The following is an 18,239-nucleotide window of genomic DNA, read 5'->3' on the forward strand; positions in this document are numbered from 1 at the left end:
GTTGTCTTAGCCCCCCATTCACTTCACTTCACCCCCTACCCCCTACTCATATCCCACACAAGCCTAACTAGCTAGTTAGCTCACATCTAGCAACTTAGGATTCTATAGTATTTTTATTTTGTTAGAGTTTGTATCAGATCCATCACATTGTGACTTTCTGGTCTCATAGGTCACTTTGGCCTTTTGAAGATGTTAATATATATTAACATTTCATTTCATCATCATCATCTCTCTCTCTCTCTCTCTCTCTCGCGGCTGTGCCCTGCTGCGATGTTGTGCCCTGCTCGCGTTGCTGTGCTCGCGCCGCTGCCCTGCTCGCGCGGCTGTGCTGCCTCTCGTGCTGCTGTGCTGCTGCTGCTGCCGCCTGACTTGCGCCCTAGCCCCCCCCTGCCTCACTACCCCCCCTGCCCCGCTGCACCCCCCCGCGCACCCCCCCCCCCCGCTCGCTGCACCTGTGGCACCCTGCTGTGCACCCCCCGCGCCTGTTGCCCTAGCCCTCCCCCATCTCCTACGCGTAGCATGACTCCTCCACCTCTCCTACGCGTAATAAGTCCCCGTCCCCCTCGTTTTTTCTTTCATGCGTAGGACGTCCATCCTCTACGCGTAGGGTTTTTTTTTTTTTTTTTTGCCCGCCCCCCTTCCCCCCACCCTATCTAACATACCTTCCCCCCCCCCCCCCCCCCTCTCTCTCTCTCTCTCTCTCTCTCTCTCTCCAACCTATAGCTATCGCTTCCCCCTCGGACCGTACCGCCTCGCGCGTCGTGCCCGCTGCAAGGGTGGGTGCACACGCGCATCTAACCTCCTTGCGGACGGCGATCAAGCATGAGGAAGACGAACGAAAAAGCCGACCCCCTAGAGGATGCCATTCGAAAATGCAAAAAGGAAATGACAAAGACCATCACCAAGATGAACGGCAATCTCTGGGGCACAATAAACATTCTCGAAAGACGTGTGCTGATCCAAGAGAACAAGATAAGCATGCTGGAAGACCGAGTGACGACCCAAGAGGAAGAGATCACGTCACTCAAGAAAGAACTCACTGAAACCCGATCAAGAAACACACTGGAAGAGGGCGAACTGCAACCCTCAGTAATTGAAGAAATCAACACGATCAAGGAACAAGTACGGGCCATCAAAGAGGGAGAAGAACAACACAAAGAAATGACGACTTCTTGGGTGGATGTTCTTACCAAAACCCAACAGAAGGCGGACGAAGCCGAGAAATGGATCAAGGTGGCCAAGAAAGGAAAAGACAAGGAGATAACGCCCGCGTCCACACCCAACACCATCATTAACTAGACACTAGAGGAGGAGCAGAGGAGAACGGTGCGCGCTTTACATGTGAGAATTTGCGGTCTTAAAGACAAAGGCAATGCGGACGAAGAAGTAAAAGAACTCACAGCCTTGATGGGGATTCATGAGCCGACACACACAAGGGCATGGAGAGTGGGCAACATAAAGAAAAATGGAGACAGTGGAGAAACCTCAAAAGAAAGAGCACTCATCCTCCGTTTTCCCTCCATGGAAGCAAAGAAGTCATTCTTGAAGAAAAGACCAAATCTTCAAGAGACTAGCATCTTTCTTGGGGACGATCTCACCCTCTCGCAGATCGCTCATATGCAGGAAGTAATGCCTGAGATTAGAGCGGCAAGGGGGAAAGGCAAGATCACTTTTTACCGAGACGGAAAAGTGGTAATACTTGAGCGAGGCTCCACATGACGGTGCGAGACTTATGGGACCACACTCAAAGTAGCTGCCTGGAACTGCAATGGATCTATGCGTCTTGATGTGGGTGCTTTTGAGGATAGCTTTACTGGAAGAGACATCGTCTTCTACTCTGAGACACACCAGGCCCCTGGGGAATCCATGCCTCACATCAGTGGATATAGGTGGGAGACAGCCTACAGATAGGAGACACGCTCAGAGCACAGAGGGCGGGGCTCGGGAGGAGTTGCAGTGTTATTTAGAGAGGATCTGCAGCCACTGATGCATATAGCCCGCAGGGACGAGCAGGCTAGGTACATGTGGGTGAGACTGAAAGTAGAGACAGGCAGATACCTCTATCTAGCTATTTGTTACTTTCCCCCGAGTACATCAGTTTATGCACCACCCAGAGGACAGTCCCCTTTCTCCATTTTGGATGATGACATATGGGAGTTCTCTAGGGACGGTGACATTATCATCCTCGGGGACTTCAATGCTAGGACTGCCCATCACCAGGCAGTGTTTTATGATACTTCAGAGGAGATGCTAAGAGAGATAGATGTGGCAGAGACAGGCCTTTCCAGACTATCACACGATATGGAATATACTGAGTATGGGCGACACCTGATAGACATGGGCACTGCACATGGACTGGCCATCTTGAATGGCCTACAGAGATTTCCTGCTGCGGGAGGTTTTACATGCTTCCCACACAGACATGGGGCCAGCACGGTGGACTATGTCATGGCACAACCGAATCTCATCTCTAGTATCGAGGATCTCACAGTTGGGCCCAGACCGGTCGGGGTGGCGGTGGATCATGCTCTGGTGTCAATGACCATCTCCTTCCATTTCAGTGCAGCACACATGCCACGAGTAGCAGCCCCTACTCGCTACACATTCACAAGGGAGACGGACTCGGTATACATGGACGGAATCTACAGACGCTTATGCATTGAGGACCCGGGGCAACCTCTGGAGGAGCTAACTACTATACTGACACAGACATTACATGAGGCAGCAGCTGAAGCATACCCACACACCCAGCCTAAGCAGAGCCGCCGATCTGGGAGCATGCCTCAGAACAGCTGGTACGATGAGGAGTGCCGCCAGACTAGAGCCAGAATTTAGAGGGAAGTGCTGTTGGGGGGCGTCACTCACAGAAAGTCACAGATGGACTTCCGACGCCTAGTGCGGCGGAAGAAGAGGGATTTTTTGGCTAGACTCGAGCAGGATCTATATCAGCTATTCTTGAGTCAAGACTCACGTGAGGCGTAGCGGCTTTTTCATGAGCAGTCCCCCCCCTGCTATTTCCTCCACAGAGACCTGGGGTCAGTACGCATCATCTTTGTACACAGTACCTGGACAGCCGCCCTTCCCCAACCCCCCCAACCCATGCCCACATACATGTTCATACTATCCTTAAGTTGTACTCCTTGCATCCATTTAGCATCTTCAAAAGGATAATTTTTGAACTTAATAAGATACCGTCGGATAATCTTACCATGTCGTAGTACCTTGTCTTCATGCCGAAGGATAGCTTCGGGTTGTAGCACCTCTTCTTGGTCTTCAACTTCGGGAGGGTCTTCAATAATTGGTTCAATTGGTGGCTCTCCTTTGTAGGGCTTAAGTAAGCTTACATGAAAGGCATTGTGTATAAGCCAATGGTTGGGCAACTTGAGTCGATAAGCCGTCTCATTGATAGGCTTCAAGATTTGGAAAGGACCATAGTATCTTTTTGCTAGTTTAGCATAATACTTTTGATGGCCCGTAGGATTTTTGCCCGTCGTTTGCCTTAATCGAGCCTTAGGAAACTTGAGTAAGACCCAATCATTTTCTTTGAACATTAAGGCTCTTCTGTGCTTATCAGCAGCAGCTTTTTGCCTTTGTTGAGAGATGGCTATAGCCTCCCTAATCTTTTGAAAAGATTCTTGTAGGTCACGGCTATACTCATCGGCGGCGAAGATCTTCCCATGTGCTTTCAGTAGCAAGGGACTTTTAGGTCTTCCTTCTATGATCTCGAAAGGTGCTTTGCCCGTAGAAGTATGTACAGTATTATTGTAGGCATACTCTACTAGCGGTAAATACTTTTCCCATTGTGAGCGTTGATCTACTTCGGTAACATAAGTCTTGAGTAGATCGAGTATCGTAAGATTGGCTATCTCACTTTGGCCATCCGTTTGTGGGTGATAGGCCGAAGAGAAATTCAATCTTGTTCCTAGATTTTCAAAGAGACCTTTCCAGAAATTACTGGTCATTCTAGGATCTCTATCTGACACGATGGATGTGGGTAATCCATGGTGTTTGAAAATCTGAGATATGAAGAGAGTTGCCATTTGATGTGCCTTAATAGTCTTTTTGACAGGAATAAAATGTGCTTGCTTGCTAAACCTGTCGACTATTGTCCATATTCCTGTATTCCCATGGATAGACTTGGGTAATCCAAAGATGAAATCCATGGATATACTCTCCCATGGTGAATTTGGAATAGGCAATGGCTGGAGGAATCCAGGTTGCTTCCCTCTATCATACTTGGTCTTTTGGCATACTACACATTTTGAAACATACTCTTGTATGTCCACTTTCATGGTAGGCCAATAGAAATACGTCTCTACTCCTCGGAGAGTAGGTTGAATACCTCTATGCCCTGCATATGGAGGAGCATGGGATTCATACATAACCTTCTCACGAAGGGAATGGGTAACACATAGCCTATTGCCGTGGAGAAGATAACCATCCTGCAAGGTGAATGGTTCCTCTTTCTTCCCCAAAGCAAGGGCTGACATTATGTCTCTAAAGTCAGGGTCGGTAGCATACTCATCTATCATAGAGGATAGATCATTGTGAGTAGCTATAGACACCGCATTAACTTTTGGTCGTCGTGAAAGTGCATCGGCAACTTGATTGTGCTTACCAGCTATGTGAGCAATATGGAAATTAAATTGCGAAAGAAAATTTGCCCACCTCATTTGTTTGTCGGAAAGCTTGGTTTGCGTCATGAAATACTTGAGACTTTGGTGGTCGGTTCGTAGGATAAATGGAGTCCCCAATAGGTAGTGCTTCCATGTGTCTAGGGCATGTAGAACAGCTAAAAGCTCTTTCTCATAAATGCCCAAGACTCGTTCATCACCATTGAGCCTTCGGCTCTCATATGCTATGGCATGCCCTTCTTGAAGCAAAACCGCTCCAAGGCAATCACCACAAGCATCACATTGGACCTCAAATGGCTTTGAGAGATCCGGAAGCACGAGGACTGGTTGGGAAGTAAGCTTCTCTTTGAGTTTTTCAAAAGCATTTTGCTCCTTAGCAGTCCATACAAACTTAACGTTCTTCTTGGTTAAGTCGTGTAGTGGTCCTGCTACTTGAGAGAATTTTGCTATGAAGCGTCTATAGTATGCACACATACCAATAAAGCTTCTTAGCTCATGTAGATTCCTTGGGTTAGGCCATGATTTTATTACCTCTAACTTTGATGGATCCATACGAATACCATCGTGAGAGATAATATGGCCTAGATATTGAATCTCTTGAAGGAAGAATTCACTTTTCTTTTGGTTGAGAAAAAGTTTGTTCTCCCTCAAGGCTTGAAAAATCACTTGGAGATGTTGCTTATGTTCCTCCAAAGACTTGGAGTAGATGATGATATCATCGAAGAATACTCCAGTGAATTTTTGATATGGTCTAAAAATTTTCTCCATCAAACGATTGAACGTAGCTGGTGCATTAGTCAAGCCAAAAGGCATGACTAGATATTCATAAAGACCAAATGTTGTGCGAAACGCGGTCTTTAAGATATCCTCATCCACTATCCTTATTTGATGATAGCCACTCTTAAGGTCAATCCTACTGAAGTAGGTAGAGCCTTGTAGCTTATCAAACAGATCTTCTACCCGAGGTACGGGAAATCTGTTTTTGATAGTGATATGGTTTAGTGCTCGATAGTCCACACACATACGGTATGTACCATCTTTCTTTTGCACTAAAAGGACTGGAGAACAAAAGGGAGAGGAACTAGGCCTCACCATCCCTTTGTCTACCAGCTCTTGTACTTGCCTCATGATCTCCTCTTGTTGAGCTTGTGAGACTCGATAAGGAGGTTTGTTAGGCGGTGAGCTTCCTGGAAGGAGCTCAATACGATGGTCATCATCCCCTCGTTTTGGAGGTAGGTCCATAGGGATATCATCGATGAACACATCTTGGAATCCTTTTAGAAAAGTAGACAAGTCTAACTCTTCTTGATTCCTATCATTTTCATTTGATGAAACATTATTAGCCTTTAGAGACTCTTTGACATAAATCATGTACGCAGTAACTGAGCTCTTCATTGATTTATCAAAAGAAAGAGGATTTACAAGTGGAATAGTGCGACCACGCTCACTAGCATCTATATACATGTTCTTTCCCCTGTAGGTGAAGTAAATTCTCCTTTCAGGGAACTTCATGTTGGCAGCCATGCGATCAAACCATGGTGCCCCTAGGATAACATCCTGATGTTGGAGGGGAGAGATGAAGAAGTCTTCTTTGTCGACATAGCTTTGGACATGAAGCCTCAACTTCCCAATCAAGGGAGTAACGGAGGCTTGTTGTCCCTTGAAAGCTGCATCAGCTGTTACTATATCTCCCATCTCAAAAGCTTGAATGCCCAACTTGGTGGCCAACTCTATTGATATGAAGTTGAGAGTAGAGCCAGGGTCAAACAAGATGAAGGCATCATGCTCTCTTACCTTTCCCCAAGCATAGGAGAGTGATGATCCTTTGCAATGAGCATCCTCTTTTGGAGCTTCGATGGTGGAAGCCCTAGGAGTCTCATTGCGAGTATTCTTCTTGGGGCAAGAACGATAGCCATGTCTTTGCTCCCCACACTTGAAACACTTATGGTCCTTGCGAAAAGCTTCAAGCTCTTCAGGAGAGAGTTTGTTTTTACCTTTGTAAACTCCCTTCTCCTTGGACCGATTGTTGTTGTTGTTGTTGGAAGTGCCTTGGGAATTATTTTGAGCATTGGATTTCCCCTTTGCATCATTTTTATCTTTGTTTTCCATGGGCTTGACATTACGTCTAGCCCCTTGATGGAAATTGATGCGTGAAGCAACCAAGGTGTGGTGGATTACTTCGGTAATAGTACCGGGCCGTTGAGAGTTGATATATTCGGCCATCTCTTCAGGTAATCCCGCACAGAATTGTTGTCTTTGCTCGGCAAAGTCTATCTTTTGAAAGACAGTAGCTTTGAGATGTAAATCCCAAAACTTATCTACATACTTGTTGATAGACTCATGAGAGAGGAGCTTCAAGCCGCGCCATTCGGTAAGAACTTTATCTTTAGTATCGCTTGGAAGAAATTGCTTCATGATGGAAACTCGTAGAGTTTTCCATGTCTTTGGGGCTTCTCCATTGCCACGAAGGCTAGCCCACCATTGACGAGATGATTTTTGGAAGTGCATAGCTACATGGCGTAGCTTGGAGGACTCTGTGAAGCCCTCGTCCCCAAAGGCCGCATCAAATTGCTGGATGAAGGCCAACACTTTGTCGGTAGCACCAAAGGTGCCATCGTAGGTGAGAAAAGAGATACTCTTTCCTCCCTCCTTGAACTTCTTTAGCTTTTGTGACCTTCGCCATGCAGGAAATGATTTGCGATGCCCTCCCCTCTTGTATTCTCTAGGAGAATAGCCATAACTTTCATCGGAAGAGAAGGAAGGTGAAGAAATAGGAGAAGAGGGTGACCTCTTCCTAGCCCTTTTCTTCCTTTGTTTCCTCTCTTGCCTTTGAGAGTGATGAGGAGAAGGACTATGGGTTGCTCTTTTCCTCTTGGGAGGAGTAGGCGATCGTCTAGACTGCCTTCTTCGTGGAGCCACATCTTCAGAAGAACTTAGACTTTCATTGCTTTCTTTCTCTTTGGATTCCTCCTCTCGAATGGGAGAGAGTCTTCTTTTGGGGGTCTCTTCAAGAGGCCTCCTAAGCTCTCTCTCCTCTTGGAGAGGAAGGGAAATTCCATAGGCACGAAGTTGTTGAGTAACTTCGGCTTGCAAGGTAGGGTTGCCCATAGCTTGTTGCAACCTAGTCACAAGATAATTCACAAACATGGGAGCATCATCATTAGCACCTTCATGTGCAAAATCAAAGCTATCAATGTTCATTCTACTCTCTTGATTATTGTCAGCCATGTTAACAAAATTTTATGTATGTACTTAGTGTATGCTTTGGCAATTCAAAACCTTAGTTGCCACTCCTCTTAGCCTTTGAAAATCGGCTCTTAAGTATCTACACCCACGGCTCAAAGTGGTTAATTATAGAGAGTAGAGGAGTAGGTCTAACATAGCAGAGTTGCCAAGGGCTAGCTCCTTTCGGACTTCTTATGGCTCAATAATGGTAAAGCCGTAGGCAAGTCTAAAAAGACTCCATTATTAAGTCCAAAGCTCCCGAGGTGTGCACCATCCCCCACATAGTGGGCTTAACAAAACCGGTATTAGATCCCAGTTCCACTTACTCTATTATAATTAACAACATCAACCATTTATAGGCTACTTAAGGACCTCTCTTCTTAAGCAAGAAAAGAGAAACCAAATGCTCTGATACCAATGTAATGGAATTTGCCTATTCAATTTGAGAATAGCGGAATTTAATGAGAGTACTTTCAAGAAATGATTTTGTGAGCATAGCGGGTATACATAATTGAAGATAGCAACATAATCATAGCAATTAGTTAACTTGGCATAGACAATACTTTTGCAAGAGAGAGAGTTTAGAGAACATGACAACAATTGAGGACCGGATTTATGTGGAGCCGTTCCCCCCTCCAATAGGCATTTGTATTATGATTTCTCCCATAAAGAGAGACTTGTTACAATACAGTCTTTGTGTTCCTTGTGACCAAGGTGATGCCATGAAGATGGAAGGCTTCATGCACCACAAACATAACATAAACTTGAAGAAAGCTTTAACTATCCCAAGCCTCAGTCCCAAGACCTCAAACACCTTCGAAGGTGGAGAGAGCTAGCAGGGAATGAGGGTAGGGAAGAGGAAGAAGAAACATTTCGTAGGAGAAAGAATTAGTTCCTCACTTATCATACTCTTGTTGCTAGTATACATAATAGCATAGTAATGAAGAAGAAGGAGATGGCAAGCTTAAGCATTGAAGCATGGCTCTTGGTTGGATTTGCACTCCATAGCCAAGAGTGTTGGTGTAGGCTCTCAACCTCTACTTGCTTGGAGAGGGAGCTCTTGCACTTTGCATATCACACAATGAGAGTGCTTGTGAGTGTGTGTGGGTGAGTATACCCCCTAGGCACCCCCCTAGCTTGCTTGGGTCGACCCCCCCTTGTAGCTCATGCCTGAAGCTCATTGGACCCCTCCAGGCCTAGCCAATCACAAGCAGGAGCCATTACAAGCAACATGGGTAGCCTTGGGACAAGTGTCCCCCTTTCCCCTTTGAGAGAGAGGACTTGATAAATGCTAAAACAATTAGATAATTCATGTAATTTATCATTGGACCCCTTTGAAGCCTAGCCAATAGGCTTCAAGCAACACATGAAGGTAACATGGGTAGGGGCCTGACATGTGTCCTTGCTGCCTCTTCAAGATGGGCTTCCCTTGTGTGTGTGAGTGGGTGTTCTCTCTCTAGGCCCTAGGAAAAGGGCTCGCCCCCCCTCTTGTAGGAATGCTTTTGACTTTTAGGTGATCAAGCACCTTACTCACCAAGCATGACAAAGCACTTGAACTAGGGGGGGTTCCCACAAGCATCTCAGGCAAGCTTCTCAAGGCACCTCAAGTACTTTAATCATGCAGCAAGTCAAGCACCTCAAGCATGGAGCCAGTCAAGCACCTCAAGCATCTTAATCAAGCACCTCAAGCATGAAAAACACCTCAAGCATGACAAGCACCTCAAGCAGGACAAGCACCTCGAGCTTGGGCCGGGTTCCCACCTCAAGCTCAGCCCTAGCTTACTTAAGGTCAAAAGGACTTTTACACACATTTATTGGAGGTCTTCAATGAAGCTAACCCTAAGGTCTTATGCTCCATTGGTTAGCCTTGCTCTTTGATAGACCATCTCCCTTTTGGGCCCCTTTTCATTGGCCCCGTGTTGAGATAGATTTAAAAGCACATACCTATATCTTAACACTTGTTCCCGTTTATTCTCCCACATTAAGTGATCAATTTAATATGAGAAAATCATTTGGGTTAGTTAGATATTAGATTTTATGACAACTGGGCACGCAGGATTCAGGAGAGGCTTCCCTACTCTCAACCATATCCTAACACTCAGGGCCATCATCGAAGAAGGCAGATCTCATGGGAGACGGATCTATTGTAGCTTTGTGGACTTCCGCAAAGCCTTCGACACGGTACCCAGAGCTAGACTGATGCGCAGATTACAAGAAATGGGAGTACCCACAGAACTCAATTGGGGGACCATGGCATTGTACAGATCAGTAGTAGGACATGTACGCACCCCGGAGGGACTTTCTACACCGGTTCACTCCACTATTGGGGTGAAGCAAGGCTGCCCGCTCTCTCCCACTCTTTTCGGTATGTACGTGGATGAGATTTCTGACTACATTGACAACGATGGGGATAAAGGTGCTCAGTTGGCAGGGACATGGATTCCACTTTTGTTATATGCTGATGACATAGTGTTGATCTCCGAATCCCCAGAGGGAATGCAACGTCAATTGGATGCTTTGCATACGTTTGCCCACGAAAGTGGTTTGCCTGTCAACCTGGGTAAAACCAAGGTTATGGTGTTTAATACCACCCCACAGTGGATCAAGAGGTCAACACCTACACTCACATATGGCCAGGAGACGGTGGAGTACACAGACGCTTACACTTACCTTGGAGTGGTTTTTAGCGGACCTACATTCTCACTCAGAAGAGCAGCAGAAACCAGACTTACTAGAGCCCACACAACATTGGGTAGATTGGAGAGGATGTGTTCGCAGGTTTAGTTTTAGGAGCCCCGAATGAAGCTCTGGCTCTTTGACACCTTGGTGGCTTCAGCATTGCTCTATGGAACCGAGATATGGGGACCTTCAGTGGATCACCACGGGAGGACGGGTCGCTCAGACGGATGGGGGAACATGGAGAAACCTCTCGTCTCTATGATCTCGCGGCTCATTAGAGCCAAGGCATCAGTACCACGGGCCATTATCCGAGCAGAGCTAGCAGCCCCCCCACTTGTGGTGGAGGCGCTCACCAGATCAGTCTCCTTCATAAACCGCACATGGGAACTTCCTAGAGACATATATGCTCGCATAGCACTTGAATCCTCTCGACAGTTAGCCATACAAGGAGATACAACATGCTGGTATGGGGAGATGACATCATGGTTTCAGGCACATGGGTTCAACATAGACCGGCTGCCACCATTCCATTACTCATTGGATGCACCATCTCTCACCCTTACACAATCAGAGATCACCAAGCTCATACGCCAAGACCTGACCCAGCTAGACACCAGAAGGACATGGATACAACCAACACAGCAATTGGGCACGAAGATGGCTTTCTACAAAGACCACCTTCTCCATTTTACGGAAGATGGTTTTGTGGCGAGACCCAGATACATGGATACCCACTTGTCTCATGGGGTACGATGTGCTATTGGCCAGTTACGCACATCTTTTCACCAGTTGCGGATTGAGACTGGGAGATACAGCAGAGTACCAGCAGAGGACAGGACATGCCCCTTGTGTAACATGGAAGCTGAGACAGAGCTACACTATACATGTCGCTGCCCCGTCTACTATGAGATACGAGGCCGCTTCCATTGCTTGTTCAGAGAAGGTTTTGGACCACTCTCAAGAGTCATGGGATACAAAGATCAGAGATGTCTGGGTTTGTTCTTGCTCGAGCTGCGCAGACACAGAGATAGCCTGATGAATGGCAAGGCTAGCCAGTCTCAAAGACGGATCACAGACTTCTTCAGAGCAGACATGGGACAGCCGCAAGAGCCACTCCCACAGCAGAGCTCCCCCTCGTCTCACACCAGAGGCACTCTGATTGACCGAGCGATTGGACTGGGGAAATCCAGGTGCCCGCGACTGCGAAGAACTACACAGCATCGACAGAGGCTACGACAGAAAATTCGGAGTATGCTGGCCAGGCATGCACGACGCCCGGTCAGACTACTGACCATGGAGGAAATTGATGAGATTTGCCAACGACCGATGCTAGATCTCTTGTGCTTCAGCTATCCCAACAAGCCGCCCATTTTTTGCTTAGTCTTTTGCTTAGTTCACATCGATCAACTTAGGACCCCATAGTATATATCTTTGTTTTGTACTGTTGTTAGGTTATTTTGTTACTCTGACTTTGTATCAGATCCACCACTTTGTAACTTTCGGGTCTCATAGGTCATTATGGCCTTTTGAAGACGTTAATATAACATTTCATTTCTCTCTCTCTCTCCCTCTCTCTCTCTCTCTCTCTCTCTCTCTCTCTCTCTCTCTCTCTCTCTCTCTCTCTCTCTCTCTCTCTCTCTCTCTCTCTCTCTCTCTCTGTGTGCTGCCCGCTCTGTGCTGTCGCCCTGGCCACCCCCCGCCTTTGCCCCTCGCGCTGCACCCTCGCGCCCGCCCCTGCACTACACCCACGCGCCCGCCTCACTGCCCCCCCGCCTCTGCCCCGCGCTGCCTTAGCTGCACCGTCGCGCCCGTCGCCCTGCCCCCCCGCGGCCCTGCCCTGTTCGTGTGCTGCACCCCCCTCTGCAGGCCCGCCCCCCCCCCCCCCCCAAATGTTTTAACACGTAGGATGTTCCCCCCCCCTTCTTCTACGCGTAGGAAGTATTTTTTTTTTTAATAAAAAATTTTAGAGACCCCACCCCCGCCCCCACCCCCACCCCCACCACTTTTTAACTTTCGGGCCCCATAGGTCATTATGGCCTTTTGAGGACTTTAGTATAACATTTCATTTCATTTCTAGCCCCCTCCCCCTCCCCCCCCCCCTCCCCCCCCCCTCCTTCACTTCTAGCCCCCTCCCCCTCCCCTCCCCCTCCCCCCCCCTCCTTCACTTTTGTTTTCGAGGCGCGTGCGTACGCGCGCGCGCGCGCGCACACACACACACACACACACACACACACACACACACACACACACACACACACACACACACACACACACACACACACACAACTGAACATATTGAGGGCACCGGGCCACACCGCCTCGCGCTTCGCCACTTGTCGCGATCGCCGCCAGTGTGGGTGCACACGCACATCTAACCCCCTTGAGACGTCAATCAAACATGAGGAAGACGAACGAAAAAGCCGACCCCCTAGAGGATGCCATTCGAAAATGCAAAGAGGAAATGACGGAGACCATTACCAAGATGAACCGCAATCTCTGGGTACAATAAACATGCTCGAAGGACGCATGTTGATCCAAGAGAACAAGATAAGCACGCTGTAAGACCGAGTGACGACCCAAGAGGAAGAGATCGCGTCACTCAAGAAAGATCTTGCCAAAGCACGATCAAGAAACACACTGGAAGAGGGCGAACTGCAACCCTCAGTAATCGAAGAAATCAACACGATCAAGGAGCAAGTACGGGCCATCCAAGAGGGAGAAGAGCAGCACAAAGAAATGACGACTTCTTGGGTGTATGTTCTTACCAAAACTCAACAGAAGGCGGACGAAGCCGAGAAATGGATCAAGGTGGCCAAGAAAGGGAAAGGCAAGGAGATAACGCCCACGTCCACACCCAGCAACATCATTAATCAGACACTTGAGGAGGAGCAGAGGAGAAGGGTGCCCGCTTTACATGTGAGAATTTGCGGTCTTAAAGACAAAGGCAAAGTGGACGAAGAAGTAAAAGAACTCACAGCCTTGATGGGGATTCATGAGCCGACGCACACAAGGGCATGGAGAGTGGGCAACATAAAGAAAAATGGAAGCAGTGGAGAAACCTCAAAAGAAAGAGCACTCATCCTCCGTTTTCCCTCCATGGAAGCGAAGAAGTCCTTCTTGAAGAAAAGACCAACTCTTAAAGAGAGTGGCATCTTTCTCGGGGATGATCTCACCCTCTCGTAGATCGCTCATATGCAGGAAGTAATGCCGGAGATTAGAGCGACAAGGGAAAAAGGCAAGATCGCTTTTTATCGAGACGGAAAAGTGGTAATACTAGAGCGACGCTCCACATGACGGTGCGAGACTTATGGGACCACACTCAAAGTAGCTGCCTAGAACTGCAATGGATCTATGCGTCTTGATGTGGGTGCTTTTGAGGATAGCTTTACTGGAAGAGACATCATCTTTTACTCTGAGACACACCAGGCCCCTGGGCAATCCATGCCACACATCAGTGGATACAGGTGGGAGTCAGCCTACAGACAGGAGACACGCTCAGAGCACAGAGGGCGGGACTCGGGGGGAGTGGCAGTGTTATTTAGAGAGGATCTGCAACCACTAATACACATAGCCCGCAGGGACGAGCAAGCTAGGTACATGTGGGTGAGACTAAAAGAAGAGACAGCCAGATACCTCTATCTAGCTATTTGCTACTTTCCCCCGAGTACATCAGTTTATGCATCACCCAGGGGATAGTCCCCTTTCTCTATTTTGGATGATTACATATGGGAGTTCTCTAGGGATGGTGACATCATCATCCTAGGGGACTTCAATGCTAGGACTGCCCATCACCAGGCAGTGTTTTATGATACTTCAGAGGAGATGCTAAGAGAGCTAGATGTAGCAGAGACGGGCCTTTCCAGACTATCACACGATGTGGAATATACTGAGTATGGGCGACGCCTGATAGACATGGGCACTGCACATGGATTGGCCATCTTGAACGGCCTACAGAGATATCCTGCTGCGGGAGGTTTTACATGCTTCCCACACAGACATGGAGCTAGCACTGTGGACTATGTCATGGCACAGCCGAATCTCATCTCTAGTATCCAGGATCTCACAGTTGGGCCCAGACCAATCGGGGTGGCAGTGGATCATGCTCTGGTGTCGATGACCATCTCCTTCCAGTTCAGTGTAGCACACAGGCCACGAGTAGCAGCCCCCACTCGCTACACATTCACACGGGAGACGGATTCTGTATACATGGACTGAATCTACAGACGCCTATGCACTGAGGACCCGGGGCGACCTTTGGAGGAGCTAACTACTATACTGACACAAACATTACATGAGGCAGCAGCAGAAGCATACCCACACACCAAGCCTGAGCAGAGCCGCCGATCAGGGAGCATGCCTCAGAACAGCTGGTACGATGAGGAGTGCCGCCAGACTAGAGCCAGACTTCAGAAGGAGGTGCTGCTGGGGGACGTCACTCACAGACAGTCACAGATTGACTTCCGATGCCTGGTGCGGCGGAAGAAGAGGGCTTTTTTGGCTCGACTCGAGCAGGATCTATATCAGCTATTCGTGAGTCAGGTATCGCGTGAGACGTGGCGGCTCTTTCATGAGCAATCCCCCCCCCCCGCGATTTCCTCCGCAGAGACCTGGGGTCAGTACGCATCATCTTTGTACACAGTATCTGGACAACCGCCCCTCCCCGACCCCCCCGATCCATGCCCACACGCATGTGTCTTTTTCATTGTTGAGATGGTGAAGAAAGCTATTGACAGGATGAAGACTGGGAGAGCATATGATCATGACAGCCTAGTCGCTGAGCATTTCATGCATGCCAAAGACCTACTAGCAGAGCTTCTAGCAGTCATGTTTAACCGTGCCATGTGTGAGGGCCTACCGGACACTTGGAGCCTATCTACGATCGGATCGTACCTATCTTCAAATCAGGAGACCCCATGGAGCCTGGGAATTATCGCACTATTATGATTGGGCACACACTGGCACGGTTGTATGCATCCATTCTTGAGCAACAGCTGAGTAGATAGGCAGAGAGGGAGGGAATACGTGCAACTGGACAGGCAGGATTCAGGAGAGGCTTCTCTACTCTTGACCATATCCTGACACTCAGGGCCATCATCGAGGAAGGCAGATCTCATGGGAGACGGATCTATTGTAGCTTTGTGGACTTCCGCAAAGCTTTCGACATAGTACCCAGAGCTAGACTGATGCGCAGACTACAGGAAATGGGAGTACCCACAGAACTCATTTAGGGGACCATGGCATTGTACAGATCAGTAGTAGGGCATGTACGCACCCCAGAGGGACTTTCTACACCGGTTCACTCCACTATTGGGGTGAAGCAGGGCTGCCCGCTCTCTCCTACTCTTTTCGGTATGTATGTGGATGAGATTTCTGACTACATTGACACCGATGGAGATAAAGGGGCTCAGTTGGCAGGGACATGGATTCCACTTTTGTTATATGCTGATGACATAGTGTTGATCTCCGAATCCCCAGAGGGAATGCAACGTCAACTGGATGCTTTGCATACGTTTGCCCACGAAAGTGGTTTGCCTGTCAACCTGGGTAAAACCAAGGTTATGGTGTTTAATACCACCCCACAGTGGATCAGGAGGTCAGCACCTACATTCACATACGGCCAGGAGACTGTGGAGTACACAGACGCTTACACTTACCTTGGAGTGGTTTTCAGCGGACTTGCATTCTCACTCAGAAGAGTAGCTGAGACCAGACTTACCAGAGCCCACGCAGCATTGGGTAGATTGGAAAGGATGTGTTCGTAGGTTCAATTTCAGGAGCCGCGGATGAAGCTATGGCTCTTTGACATCTTGGTGGCTTCAGCATTGCTTTATGGAACCGAGATATGGGGACCTTCACTGGATCACCACGGGAGGCAGGGTCGCACAGACGGTTGGGGGAACATGGAGAAACCTCTCGTCTCTATGATCTCACGGCTCATTAGAGCCAATGTATCAGTACTGCGAGCCATTATCCGAGAAGAGCTAGCGCCCCCCCCCCCCCCCCCCCCCCCCCCCCCGCTAGTGGTGGAGGTGCTCACCAGATCAGTCTCCTTCATAAGCCGCACATGGGAACTTCCTAGAAACAGATATGCTCGCATAGCACTTGAATCCTCTCGACAGTTAGCCATACAAGGAGATGCAACATGCTGGTATGGGGAGATGACATCATGGTTTCAGGCACATGGGTTCAACATCGACAGGCTGCCACCATTCCATTACTCATTGGATGCACCATCTCTCACTCTTACACAGTCAGAGATCACCAAGCTCATCCGCCAAGACGTGACCTAGCTAGACACCAGGAGGACATGGATACAACCAACACAGGAATTGGGCACGAAGATGGCTTTCTATAGAGACCACCTTCTCTAGCTTACGGAAGATGGTTTTGTGACGAGACCCAAATACATGGATTCCCACTTGTCTCATGGGATACGATGTGCTATTGGCCAGTTGCGCACATCCTCTAACCAGTTGCGGATTGAAACTGGGAGATACAGCGGAGTACCAGCAGAAGACAGGACATGCCCCTTGTGTAACATGGAACCTGAGACAGAGCTACACTATACATGCCGCTGCCCCGTCTACTACGAGATACGAGGCTGATTCCACTGCCTGTTCAGAGAGGGTTTTGGACCACTCTCTAGAGTCATGGGATACGAAGATAAGAGATGTCTGGGTTTGTTCTTGCTCGAGCTACGCAGACACGGAGATAGCCTGATGAATGGAGAGGCTAGCCAGTCTCAAAGATGGATCACAGACTTTTTCAGAGTAGACACGGGACAGATGCAAGAGCCACTCCCACAACAGAGCTCCCCCTCATCTCACACCAGAGGCACGCTGATTGACCGAGCGATTGAATTGGGGAAATCCAGGTGCCCGCGACTGCGAACAACTACACAGCATCGACAGAGGCTACGACAGAAAATTCGGAGCACGCTGGCCAGGCATGCACGACGCCCGGTCAGACTACTAACCATGGAGGAAATTGTTGAGATTCGCCAACGACCGATGATAGATCTCTGATGATTCAGCTATCCCAACAAGCCGCCCATTTTTTGCTTAGTTTTGTTGCTTGACTCACATCGACCAGCTTAGGACCCCATAGTATATATCTTTGTTTTGTACTGTTGGTAGGTTATTAGGTTATTTTGTTACTCTGACTTTGTATCAGATCCACCACTTTGTAACTTTCGGGTCTCATAGGTCATTATGGCCTTTTGAAGACGTTAATATAACATTTCATTTCATTTCTCTCTCGTGTATTGGGCCTATTGGGTAATCTGAAAAGATTCACACGGATCTTTTCTGTCGGTTACTCTTGTCTTTTGTATCCCAATAATTTTGGTTAAAATTTGTTGGATTAAAAAGTTTGGATGATGGAATTTTTTTTGGGATGCAATGAAGGATACGTCTTGATCTTTGAAACTATTCATGTCATATAGCTTGATTTCTTGGTCCTTTACTTCCTCGTCTTAGATAATGTAGCTCTCACGGTAACGTATGTAATCGACATCAGTTAATTCAATTAGACGTCATGCGGCTTATCAATTTGAATAAGGATTGAACATTTCTACGTAACCTTTACGGTTTGAGATGTTTATCCCGACTAATTGACTCGATTTGTCTTGACATTTGGCCGTGTTTGGTCTTACTTTCACAATCCTTAAATGTGGCTTACTTTGGCAGTCTATTGTTGCAA

Source organism: Adiantum capillus-veneris, chromosome 20 (genome assembly GCF_014529385.1).
Source record: "Adiantum capillus-veneris isolate H3 chromosome 20, ASM1452938v2, whole genome shotgun sequence".
NCBI lineage: Eukaryota > Viridiplantae > Streptophyta > Polypodiopsida > Polypodiales > Pteridaceae > Adiantum > Adiantum capillus-veneris.